The following is a 13,846-nucleotide window of genomic DNA, read 5'->3' as shown; positions in this document are numbered from 1 at the left end:
ATTGGTGGACCGTGAGTGGCAGTGACATCATCACTGAAGTACCTGTAAAAACTCTCTCTTTCAATTTCAATTTTAAAACTTTATTGGCACGATAAAAATACATTGTTATATTGCCAAAGTATAAAACATGACACATATTTAAAATGCATAAGTATATATACAAGTATACAGTGCATGGATATTTATGTCCCTCGCAATACGCCTATGGCCCTTTATTGATTGCTACACGTTCTTGCAGCTGTAAGCAGTACAACACAATAGCAATTTTAGCAATTCAATATTAATTTCTTAGTGTCAGTTAATATCAATTAGTGTGTGCGTAGATATGTGCATGTTGGTCATTCACCGTCTCTCAGGTTATGGCATGCCGTTACGTATTGTGCACCAAGATGTGCCGTATTTCCTTCGCCAAGGATTATTCTTAGTTTAGATGTATCATCTAGTTCTTTAAAATCAGGGGTTGCCACACTGAGTTTGTCAAAGTATGCTTTCCTTGTTTTGTCAAATGTTTTGCATTTTAGGATGAAGTGCACCTCTTTCAACCTCATCTGTCAAACATTTCTCTTGGTTGCCAGAATTTCTTCTGTCTTCCTTTTTCAACTGCCAAAGGTGATTCCAAAAATTTAGTGCACTTTTCTGAATATTATTATCTGCCTAATTCCGCCCTACATGCGTTTGTTGGTGTTTTCCTTTGGATACGGAGGATGTTCCAACAAAATTCCGCATGCAGGGCCTACGTTGTATGTTTTTCCAATTTACTATAACTATGGTGACTGAGCGGACCCCGTACTTCACTACCATAAAGCGCAATAGGCTGGATTACACTGTCAAATATTTTAAGCCAGATTTTAATTGGAATTGGGATGTTGTAGAAACTTCTTTTTATTGCATACAGAACTCTTCGAGCTTACTCTTTTAGTGCATTCACTGCCATATTGAAGCTCCCTGATGCTGAAATAGTTAGACCAGGGTAAGAATAGCTCATAGTGTGTTCGATAACAATACCATTGAGAGTAAATTTGTATTTATCTTCCTGACATCTGGGTCTTTTCTGAAAAATCATGATGTTGGTTTTCTTTAGATTTACTGCCAGGGCCCAATTTTGGCAGTACTCATCAAGTAGGTCCAACTGTTGCTGCAGTCCCTGTTCTGTGGGGGACAGCAGAACCAAATCATCCGCATAAAACAGGGATTTTACCTCTCCGTCCAGTAAACAGAGGCCCGGCGTTGTGCTCTAGTCCAACTTTACTGCCAAATCATTGATATATACATTAAACAGTGTCGGGCTCAGATTGCAGCCTTGGCGGACGCCTCTTCTCTGGGCGAAGAGATCAGTGCGTTTGTACCCAATTTATTATTCAGATAAATTGATTTGATAAGGTCATATACCTTTCCTATACCACAGCCGAGGAGTTTGTAATAGAGCCCTTCATGTCTCTCTCACTCTCCCTCTACCTCTCTCTCTCTATCTCTCTCTGGCTCTCTCTCCCTCTCTCTCTCTCTCTCTTAATTTCCAAGAATTTATTCGACACAGCAAATGATACAACATTGGTACAGGGGCAATAACCTCACACACTCCATATACACGTGGAACACGGTCTCAACCTCGCCAGAGAAAATACATGCGGCAGACGAGCCCGTGAACCGACTCAAACGTTTATTACAAGCCACCGCTCTGTGCAACATTCTCCACCCCAGGTCCCCAATGTAAAGGGGGACGGCTCCCTTGTAGAGAGACCCCCACTGGGGCCGCCCCCGCCTTCAGGTGGTAACACCGTCCGCCATGGTGTGTCGGGTCGGGAAACAAAGGCAAGGAGGTGCAGAATGTGCAGGAACATTCTGTACAGCGAGCGCCTCTTCGCATCACGGAATGGCACGCTGGTCATCTCAGAAAGACGGCTCTGGTTGTGTGGAGCCGGTGCCCGAGAAATAACCCAGAGCCTGGGCCCGAAGAGCAGATCCGATGGAGCGGGTGAAAGCTCAGTCAGAACCACTCTAGGCCTGCTCCTCTCCTCTGCACCCGCCATGATTGGGTGAGGACCGGCCGCTCCCGCAGCCGCAACAACCCCCCCCCCCCCCCCCCCCCCCCCCTCGTGGAGCAACACGCTGGCTGAAAACAACCAAATTCCTCACTCTTATCACATCCCGGTAGAAAACAGGAAAGCCCCTTAGGGCAGGTCGACTGATGCCCTCCACCGGGAGCCGCGAGACCCCCCTTAGGCAACGACCCCGACAGAAGAAATACGTGGTCCGAGCATGCCATGTGGGGGGTTTCTCTACATACATATACCTCCGCAGAGTCCTGAGACTGAGAGCCGCCACCTGGGTATGCACGCATACCAAGGACTGGCCGCCCTCCTCTAACGGGAGACTCAGGACCGCTGCGGAAACCCAGTGCTTCCTATTTCCCCAAAAAAGTCCACCAGCTTCTTCTGTAAAGCAGTTACAAATATGGAAAGCGGGACAAGAGTAGCCAGCCGGTACTATAACATGGAGGCCACCAGCTGGTTTATGACCAACACCCTTACCTGAAAGAAAAGAACTCCAAGTAGGCCTGACCAGCGCCCCAGCCGGGCAACCACTTTCATCTCCAACTCCTGCCTGTTTTCCGTCCAAGCATCCTCAGTGGGACTCAGGTACATCCCCAGATAGAGGAGGTGCGTGGTGCTCCATGCATACATTGTCATCCTCCGCACATCCTCCGCAGGTCATCAGGATCAGTGAACATAAGGAGTGCATCATCGGCATACGCCAAAAGAACCGCCTCCACTCCCGGGCCTGTAAGAGCCAGGACTGTCAACCACCTCCGAAGAAGACACAGGAACGGCTCCACAGAGACCGTGTACAACTGACCCGACATGGGGCATCCCTGACGGATCCCCCTCCCAAAATGAAAGGGAGCCAACAACGCACCATTAACCTTCACAAGGCACTCCACTGCAGCATACAAAAGCCGTACTCGGGCCGCAAAATGCGGTCCACATCCGAACGCTTGCAACGTCCCGAAGAGGTAATCATGCTCTACCCTATCAAAAGCCTTCTACTGATCAAGAGACAGAAAAGCAGCTGACTGACCAGTACCCTGGGCTAGATGAATCAGGTCCCTAACCAGGTGGATGTTATCCTGAATGGACCGGCCAAGGACTGTGTAGGACTGGTCAGGATGAATCAGTTGAGACAGCACAGAGCCCAGGTGATTTGCCATCGCCCGTGCAAAAACTTTATACTCTGTACATAGGAGAGAGACCGGGCTCCAGTTCTTCAACAAGCGGAGATCGCCCTTCTTGGGCAGCAAGACAACAACTGCCCTACGCCACAAGAGAGGCATCTCCCCGGTCGCCTGGCTCTCCCCCGTCAACCCATCCAGCCTGGGGGACTTACCCCTCCTGAGCTGATGCAGGGCACAAGTCAACACCTCCAAAGGTAAGGGGCCATCAAGAAGATCGGCCACCTCCCTATTTACAGTCGGTAGACCCTCCCACACGTCCTGCTGAGCCTCCCCGCTGAATCCACCTGCGGAGAACAGGGACCCATAAAAGGACCTGACCAAGGCACTGATCCTCCCTGGATCAGTGACAGAGGAGCCATCGGCTGCGAACAGCTCTACAAGCTGCTTGTGGGCTCCCCGCCCTTTCTCCTGAGAAAAAAAGAAAGGTGAAGCTCGGTCCAGATCGTGCAGCATTTGGACCCGCGGCCTCACGTAAGCGCCTCAAAATCGCTCAAGTTGCAGGTTCCTCATGGCTTCCTTCTTCTCCTGAAACTCTGCCCATTTGCAGGAGTCACCACCAACCCGACCCTGGCGAGACTCTGTGTGGAGTAGCTCCCTCTCGAGCCTCTCGACTGTTGAGTCTCGCTGCCTAAGGGAAGAGAAGCACCTCTGCCTCTCTTTCCACTTCACCCAAAACCGACTGAATGATTCCAGTGGAATCAGGGTGGAGGTTCCGCCATGTATCAACCAACTCAAATGAGTCAATCAACCCTCTCTGCTTCTTCACTACAGCAGGGGCACACTGAGTACCAGAACGGTCTCGCACCTCAAGTGTGCAATTAAATTCCCCACCAAGGAGACACACTCTCCCCTATCAATAGTACTTAACAGAGCAGTCACCTCCTGAAGTAGGCCGGCCTGAATCGTGCCAGAGCTAGGGGCATACGCGTTAATGTAATGCAACGGCATGCCATCCACGCTCACGGCCAGATGGAGCAAACATCCTGCCACAACTTCTTGCACTTTTAGAACATTTGCCAGGAAATTCGGGGCCGACAGAAAAGCCACCCCACTCGAATTTGAGCTGAGATGGCTCATGTAGATCCTCCCTTCCCACTCCATTCGCCAGGTAGGTTCATCACTGACAACGGTATGCATCTCCTGCAGAAAACACACTGCAAATTTCCCCTCTCTAAGGACTGATAAAAGCTGAAATCGCACTACTTCCGTTTAAGTTTAATGTGGCTACTTTGAATGTGCAGGCACACTAGATTGAGAACCTCGCACTCCCCGTATACTCAAGAACTCTCTCTCTGAGGAACTCCAAAAAGTCTCCAAACTGGTACATTCAGAGTCAGGAAGATCACAATCCTTCTTGCCATGTATAGCCTCGAGAGTCTTAATCAAAACTGGCAGATCAGCCTCCCGTCTTTTTGCAGCCTCCGTTTTTGTTCTGACGGTACGGCTTGTTCTCTGGAACTCTCGCACCTCATGGATAACACATGCTTGAGACACGGCCTTGGAGCCTGGGCACTCGGCCAACCCACTCGCACCTGAAACAACAAACTCATCTGCACAGCGCTCAACGTCGTTGTCAGAAATCTAAAGACCAGAACTCTCTGAAAGTTCACTGATCCCACTACACAAACTGGCCTCGTCCCTCACTCCCTCCTCCGGCATGACACCACCCCCAGTAACAATGCCGGGGAAGGGACCCGAATCCCCTGACCGCAACAAGCAGCCCACTGAATTCTCTCACCCTCTCCCCCACCCAAATCACACTAGATTCTTGTTTTCACCTGACAAACAGTTTTCTTTATCATTGTCACGTTTTAGCCTATCTTTCATTCATTGTTATTTATTTCTCCACATCACCGTCTATATCTCTCGTTTCCCTTATCCCCAACCATTCTGAAAAAGAGTTGTCCCGAAATGTCACCCATTCCTTCTCCATAGATGCTGATTGTCCCGCTGATTTACTCCAGCATTTTGTGTTCATCTTTATGTAATAGATGGATACAGGTGAGGGGGAGCGGGGTGATTGGCAGATGGGTGGACAAAGGCCAGAGATGGGAAGAACAGAAAAGGCTGTGAGAGAAGATGAGCAGAATGAGAAACCAGAGAAAGGGATATTGGTGAAAGGGGAAGGGGAAAAGGGGGAAACGGGTCCCATGCAGGTGAGGCACAGGGAAGAGAGAGGGAAAAAATGGGATGGACACAAAAGCTGGAATGTCAGAAAGTCAGACAGCATTGCTGGAGAATGACCGGCGGGGGAGGGATGGAGAGAGGGGGGATGTAAGGGTTACTTGAAGTTAGAGAAATCAATATTCATACTGCAATCAATAAAAGAGAGGTAGGTTGTTGGATAGTTAACTAAAACCAGAGAATGACATTTCTCAACTCGAACAAAATTTGACAAGTAGCCAAGTGTCCTCATCTGAAATATTGCCCATATTTTTTCCCCAGCACTTTTTGCCTATGTTTGGATGACAAAAGGAACTGCAGATGCTGGTTAATGTACAAAAAGACACAAAGTGCTAGAGGCAGCATCTGTGGAGAACATAGATAGGTGGCGTTTCGCAGAGTGCTAGAGTAACTCAGCGGGTCAGGCAGCATCTCTGGTCAATGTGGATAGGTGATATTTCAGGTTTGAAGAAGATTTGTGACCCAAAAAACGCCCCTATCCATGTTCTCCACAGATAGACACAAAATGCTGGAGTAACTCAACGGGACAGGCAGCATCTCTGGAGATAGGAACCTTCTTCAGACTGAGTCACAGAAGACGGAGGCACAGAGATAAGGAAATGGAAGGTGTTACTCCAGCACTCTATCTGAATGGTGTCAGGTTAGGAAAATGGGAAGTACAACGACACCTTGGTGCCCATGTACATCAATCACTGAAAGTAAGCATGCAGGTACAGCAGGCAGTGAAGAACGCTAATGGCTTGTTGGCCTACATAATGAGAGGAGATGAGTTTACGAGCAAAGAGGTATTTCTGCAGTTATGCAAGACCATGGTGAGACATCTGGAGAATTGTGTGCAGTTTTGTTCTACTAGTTTGAGGAAGGTCGTTCTTGCTATTGAGGGAGTGCAGCATAGTTTCACCAGGTTAATTCCCTGGATGGCGGGAATGACATGATGAAAGAATGGGTCGACTAGGTTTGTATTTGCTGGAATTTAGGATGAGTAGGTATCATATAGGAACATTTAGAATTCTCAAGGGATTGGACAGTGTAAATGCAGGAAACACGTTCCCGATGTTGGGAATGTCCAGAACCAGGGGTCACGGTCTAAGAATAAGGTGTAGGGTATTTAGGACTGGGATGAGGAAAAACATTTTCACCCAGAGAGTTGCGAATCTGCGGAATTCTCTGCCACAATTCACTGGATGTATTCAAGAGACAGTTGGATTTAGTACATGGGGCTAATGGAATCAAGGGATATGGGGAGAAAGCATGAACGGGGTACTGATTGTGATTGATCAGCAGTGATCATATTGAATGGCGGTACTGGCTTGAAGGGCCGAATGGTCTACTACTTGTTCTTGTGTATGCCGTGCGCAGTCTAAAGTTGTAGATCAAGGATAGACATCCACGCCAGGACAGCATCAGTTTCTGGGTGGATTACTTTGATGCCACCATGGAAAAGCCTCAGTGAGCTTCATGATGTATGGGATAGGCTGGTGTCTGCAGTCGCAAGCAGTGCTGTCTGTCATCCCCCACTTATGCAGCTGAAGGGCTGTTCTTGCGTGGAGGGTGCGGATTCTGTTCAGGGTTAGCCATTGCTTGCGACGGAGGTCAAAACCCGGTGGTTTCACTATGGGTTCTGGGATGACCTCTCTGTTGTTGGTGTTGGCATCTTTCCAGGCTCAGTCTTGGAGTTAAAGTCTTCCAGGGATTTAATGGAAGACCAGAAGGGTTTGCGGGACTTCAGAGCAGGTTGGGCATATTGCATACTCCTGTACCTATTGTCTATGTTTCTATGTAAAAGCTTTTAACTCCACATCACCGTCTATATCTCTCCCGCGACTCTCAGTCTGAGGAAGGATCTCAACCTCAAAACGTCGCACGTTCCTTCTCTCCATAGATGCTGCCCATCCAGCTGAGTTACTGCAGCATTTTGTAGTCTCACCCCCCCTTAAGGTTTTATCTCAAATTTGCAGCCTCTACAGCTGCTGCGATTATTCTCGCCCCCATCCCCCACATGGTGTCGGGGTCAAGGGGGCGGGCCATCGCAATGGGCGGTTTCGATCAGCGGCTCTCATTGGCGAAGGGCGCTGTATGACCGAGGGGCGGGACTACGGTTTGACCTATAGGACGCGGTCACCTACGGCGGGGCTGTGGCTCTGATGGGTCGGACGCAAGGAGGGGGCGGTACCTGGTCAATAGACAATAGGTGCAGGAGTAGGTTATTCGGCCCTTCGAGCCAGCACCGCCATCATGTAATGGCTGATTATTTACGTTCAGTACCCTGTAGCCTTCTCACCATATCCCCTGATTGCGCTATCTTTAAGAGCTCTATCTATCTCTCATTTGAAAGCATCCAGAGAATTGGCCTCCACTGCCTTCTGAGGCAGAGCATTCCACAGACTTACAACTCTCTGGCTATAAAAGTTTTCCCTCGTCTCCGCTCTAAATGGCCTACCCCTTATCCTTAAACTGTGGCCACTGGTTCTGGAATTATCCCAACATCAGGAATATGTTTCCTGCCCCTAGCATGTCGAGGGAGAGGGAAAGGGAGAGCGAGAGCGAGGGGGATGGGGGAGGGTGGGTGGATGGATGGATGGATGGATCCCGGCTGCGAATCGCGGAGATATCCGAAGCCAACCGCAGAGTCGCGGGGAAGTCCTTTATCAGGAACCGCGGGGATACCCGAAGCCGACCACAGAATCGCGGGGAAACCCCGTTTACTAAGTCACGCCGGCTCGGGGGAAGCCCCAAACCGGGGGAGCATTCAAAGGGGAAATCCTGGCTCCCGACACCACAAGGATCCCTGCTACAAGGTTCCATAGATGTTGCTGCACCCGCTGAGTTTCGCAAGCATTTTAAGTCTCAACTACAAGGGCCGTGGGGAATGCCGACCGCAGGAAGAAGCCTGGCTGCGGGGAACACGGAACCTCAGAATCCTGCAGGTAACCTGCCTTCCGGGACCAGGGGAAGACCGCGGGTAACCCGGTCTCTGAAACCGCGGGGAAGACCGCGGGTACCCGACTTCGGAGACCGCGGGAAACCCGCAGGAACCCGACTTTGGAGGCCACGGGAAAACCGCAGGTAACCCGACTTCAGAGACCATGGGAAACCACGCATAATCCGACCAGAGACCACGGGAAAACCACGGGTAACCCAGCTTCAGGGACGGTGGGAAGTCCACAAATAACACAGCTTCATGGACCGTGGGAAGACTGGGGATAACCCAGCCTCGTGGACCGTGGGAAAACCGCGGATAACCTAGTTCCAGGGACCGCGGAAAGACTGCGGATAACCCAGTTTCAGTGACCGCGGGAAGACTGCGGATAACCCAGCCTCGGGGGCCATGGGAAGACCACGGATAACCCAGCTTCAGGGACCGTGGGAAGACCGCGGATAACCAAGCTACAGGGCCCTTGCGAAGAACACGGGTAGAACCGTGCTTGGGGGAAACCTCAGCTACGGGGACCGTGTGGAAGACCGCGGGTAGATCCGTGCTTGGGGGACATCCCAGCTGCGGGGACCGTGTGGAAGACACGGCTAGGACCACAGAAGAGCGGGTAGCCGGCGGCGAATTCAGACTCCGGCTGCCCGAGGAGGGTAAGAGCTAAAACAGGAGACTGAAAGGCCTAGACAGAAGTCAGGCCAGGAGGGTCCCCTCCGATATGGGTTCGTCCTCGGACGTTTTACCCATCCTAATTGGCCAGGGAGGGTCTACAAAACTCCTTTCTGCAAAGGTGAGTGCGACGAGTCAGTTGGCAACTTACTCTGAATTCGAAGCATGTCCGAGGAACAGGTGCCGGCTGGGAGTTACCATGCACCTGGAAAGATATGGGTCCACATACACCAGCAGCCCTACGACCCAATCAAGAATGAAAATCGAACCCACATCAGGGGCCTTTTGGGCTTACCATAAAGCCACCGGTAGCCATGACGGTAGGTGGATCTGGTTCTTTCCGAAACGTGGGGTTGTGGACCATTTACAAGAAGGTTGGAAGAGATAGTTTATACTGCACAGTACAAGCGAGACTAGGAATATGGCTGGAGTTGCCTCTTTAGGCAGACTCGCTATTATGACAAATGAGGCCTGTTTATTATCAACAAGCCCAACTCGCATGTGCAGTATAGACATTGAAATTTCGTGACTATTAATTCCCATGGTGGCAGCTTCATTCACAGGGCACCGGAAATATATGAAATTTAACTGGATGGGGCAATGATACAGTTAAAACATTGCAAAATAGGCTAACTTCAGCTCCCAGGTTATTTACAAAAATTAGTGCTTCGGCTGCTCAGTTTTAAAAATATTGTTAAGAACTATCTGGATGAGATTAAACGCTGTATTTTGCTAAATTAACTGTATCAGCCACAAAACCCATTTGAGAAATTGGGTTCTCATCTGTCCAGTTAAATTTAAGTTGATACCAAGTGAATTTATTGATGATTGGGATTACCTTTAACTCTATTTAATCGTCTGGGACTCTGCCCTGAGGTAAGGGATTGAAATTAATTGAAGCCCGTAACAAAACTGATCAAGCAACCTTCTGTTCATCAAGTATAATTGGCTTACAGCTGTGCTATTTAGGCCTTTGCACAATCAGAACTATACAGCATGCAAAAGAAGTAAGCACTCAAGTACGATGTGGTCATTGATTACCAGCTCTATGCTATTCCACTAAATCAGTAAATCTTTAATTAATTTTCAAACTGATGCTATTGTTCAGGATGAGAATTTGCTCATGCCATCGAGTTACAGATGTGGATGGTAGAGTTACAATTCCTCAGTTACATGGTATCAACTACCTATAGACACTGGGTGCATTCTGGGGATTAAAGGTTTATGCGAATATGCCTATCTGCATGCTCTAGTCCAAGTTGATACACTTCAGTGGTGGAAAATGTCTGTTTACATTGGTGCAAACAAGTCAAAATATCCGGTGATAGTTTACGCAAAACTCAAATATGGGTGTTGGATCACAAAGTATTAAAATACATTGTGAACATTAAAGACCAAGAAACTTGCATCCAGGCTCAATCACCAGTGGAAAACATGTGGCATATCGGTAGCGTTCGTTACATTCTAGCTACACTAAGGAGGAATGTTCTTTTATGTTTTCCTCCATTTCTGCCTCAACAGACGGGTTTGCAAAATTCAGCAAGTTCCCGCCTCAGGCTTTTTTATAGTGCCTGCCGGGCTTAGCCAGCCATGGTTCCCACTGATGTGGGGAATGATAGAACCATATATGGTTATTATAGACACAAGTATTGGTCTAGCCGTGACGCGGGAAACCGTCCTCAGCATGATATAATCAATGCTTTGTATTACAGAGACCGAGAAGACAGTTCCTGCATCTGGGGTTGTTAAACCAACCATGAATATGCTCGCTGCAGATGCAGGATAGCACCAAAAATATCAATATTTCCTCATAAGGAGATGGGAGGTATTAGTTTTACAATTATATTACATATTCGGCACGGATGACTGACGTCTTGTAGTTCAGGCTCATATGAGGGCTTGACAAATCATGATGCCTAAAGTGCCATCTACCATACCTAAGTGCTTCATCATACTGGCTGACAGGAGTAGAATCCACTCTGGGGGGTCACCCTCTGAGCTCTAGATTATGAAGAAAATCTGCAACTCGAAAACTCCCAGGCCTAGGGACGCAGAGATATGGGGTGTTAACGTTGTGCTACGTCGTTTCGCTGAAGGGCTCCAGCTACATCCCTGTCCTTGGACTAACTTACTTATAAGTGGTTATGCTCATAGCCCTGCATGCAGCACCACGGGTCTAGTCATTACATAAATGTTGACTGGATAGGATGATTATATCTGCAGACTAAATAACACTTGTGTTATGACTTAGTCAAGCAGTATAGACCAGGGGCACCAGATTTCAAACTAGATGTTCACATATCCCATGAACCTTCGATTGTGTATGGTCACACATCTACACCAGAATGTTAGACCACTAGAGCCTAGAGACTCTGAACCAGCAATATTGTTAGTTACATCTACCCTCAAAAGAAGGTATCACTTCAGACCATCTTCAGGTGGTTATGGGTCTGGCTTATACAGGAGTAAATACTGACATTTCAAATCTCAGCAGCAGGGTTATGGAAGTTAGCAGGACCACATCCTAGCGGTTGCAGGATGGTCAATCTAGCAATTTTCCACACATTTAGTACTAACCCATTGCCAGATGGGGGGTATTTACGAACTCTATGTTAAGTTCTGTTCCTAGTTCCTCCCGGGTAAGGGAGGTTACTATTGTCATTATTCATGTCTGAATATGATAACATACTTCCTCCCCTGGTCAACTAAGGCAGTGAGTGAAGCATGGACTCATTCCACGGCATGAAATCACAGATATTTAAAATCTTCACGTAGTCACTCACGTGGGTCCGAAGTAAAATAGTAAGATTAAACGAGAATTTACCAGTTTGAAGTTTGATCTTTATTTTATGAGGAGTTACGATGACGGATTGCGTGCCCTCCGCTCCCGCCCTCTATCATAAAGGTCAACTGGTATCCTAGTTCTTCTTATATTACTATGTTTATTTCATCTACTGTTGTCTGTGACTTCACACCGCTGCTTTGAAGAATGACGCGCATGCGTGCTGGACGGGGTCTTCACGTAATCCCTCATCGTAACTCCTCATAAAATAAAGATCAAACTTCAAACTGGTAAGTTCTCTTTAATATCACTATTTATCCACATTAAACTGCATCTGCCAAGCATCTGCCCACTCACCCAACCTGTCCAAGTCACCCTGCATTCTCATAGCATCCTGCTCAAAGTTCGCACTGCCACCCAGCTTGGTGTCATCTGCAAATTTGCAATGTTACTTTGAATCCCTTCATCTAAATCATTGATGTATATTGCAAATAGCTGCGGTCCCAGCACTGAGCCTTGCAGTTCCCCACTAGTAACTGCCCGTATTCTGAAAGGGACCTGTTAATCCCTACTCTTTCTTTCCTGTCTGCCAACCAATTTTCTATCCATGTCAGCACTCAACCCCCAATATCATGTGCCCTAAGTTTGCCCACTAATCTTCTATGTGGGACCTCATCAAATGCTTTCTGAAAGTCCAGGTACACTACATCCACTGCCTGTCCCTTGTCCATTTTCCTAGTTACATCCTCAAAAAATTCCAGAAAATTAGTCAAGCATGTTTACCTCTTCATAAACCCATGCTGGCTCGAACCGATCCTGTTACTGCTATCCAAATGTGTCGCTATTTCACCTTTTAAGACTGACTCCAGCATCTTCCCCACCACTGACGTCAGACTAACTGGTCTATAATTCCCTGTTTTCTCTCTCCCGCCTTTCTTAAAAAGTGGGATAACATTAGCTACCCTCCAATCCACAGAAACTGATCCTGATTCTATAGAACATTGGCAAATGAACACCTGTGCGTACACAATTTCTAGAGCCACTTCCCTAAGTACCCTGGGATACAGACCATCAGGCCCTGGGGATTTATCAGCCTTCAGTCCCATCAGTCTAGCCGACACCATTTCCTGCCTAATATGGATTTCCTTCAGTTCCTCCGTCACCCCAGATCCTCTGGTCACTAGTACATCAGGTAGGTTGTTTGTGTCCTCCTTAGTGAAGACGGATCCAAAGTACCTGTTCAACTCGTCTGCCATTTCCTTGTTCCCCATAATAAATTCACTCTTTTCAGTCTTCAAGGGTCCAACTTTGGTTTTAACTATTTTTTCCTCTTCACATACCTAAAGAAGCTTTACTATCCTAATAGAAACATAGAAATCCTGCTTTATATTCCTGGCTAGCTTAGCTTTGTACCTCATCTTTTCTCCCCTTATGGCCTTTTTAGTTATCTTCTGTTGCTCTTTAAAAGTTATTCAATCCTCTGGCTTCCTGCTCATCTTTACTATGTTATACTTCTTCTCTTTTACTTTTATACTATCCTTGACTTCCTTTGTCAGCCACGGTCACCCCTTACTCCCCTTGGAATCTTTCTTCCTCTTTGGAATGAACTGATCTTGCACCTTTTGTATTATTCCCAGAAAAACCTGCCATTGTTGCTCCACTGACATTCCTGCTAGGGTATCTTTCCAGTCCACTTTGGTCAGCTCCTCCCTCATGGCTCCATAGTCCCCTTTGTTCAACTGCAATACTGACACTACTGATTTACCATTCTACCTCTCAAATTGTAGATTAAAACTTATCATATTATGGTCACTACCTCATCATGGCTCCTTTACCTCGAGTTCCCTTGTCAAATCTGGTTCATTACACAACACTAAATCCAGAATTGCCTTCTCCCTGCTAGGCTCCAATACAAGCTGCTCTAAGAATCCATCACGGAGGCCCTCCACAAACTCCCTTTCTTGGGGTCCAGTATCATCCTGTCTTTTCGATAGGACGTATATCCTTGAATGTTCAGTTCCCAGCCCTGGTCCTCTTGCAGCCATGTCTCTGT

This window comes from Amblyraja radiata, chromosome 29 (genome assembly GCF_010909765.2).
Source record: "Amblyraja radiata isolate CabotCenter1 chromosome 29, sAmbRad1.1.pri, whole genome shotgun sequence".
NCBI lineage: Eukaryota > Metazoa > Chordata > Chondrichthyes > Rajiformes > Rajidae > Amblyraja > Amblyraja radiata.
This window is presented reverse-complemented; position numbering follows the sequence as displayed.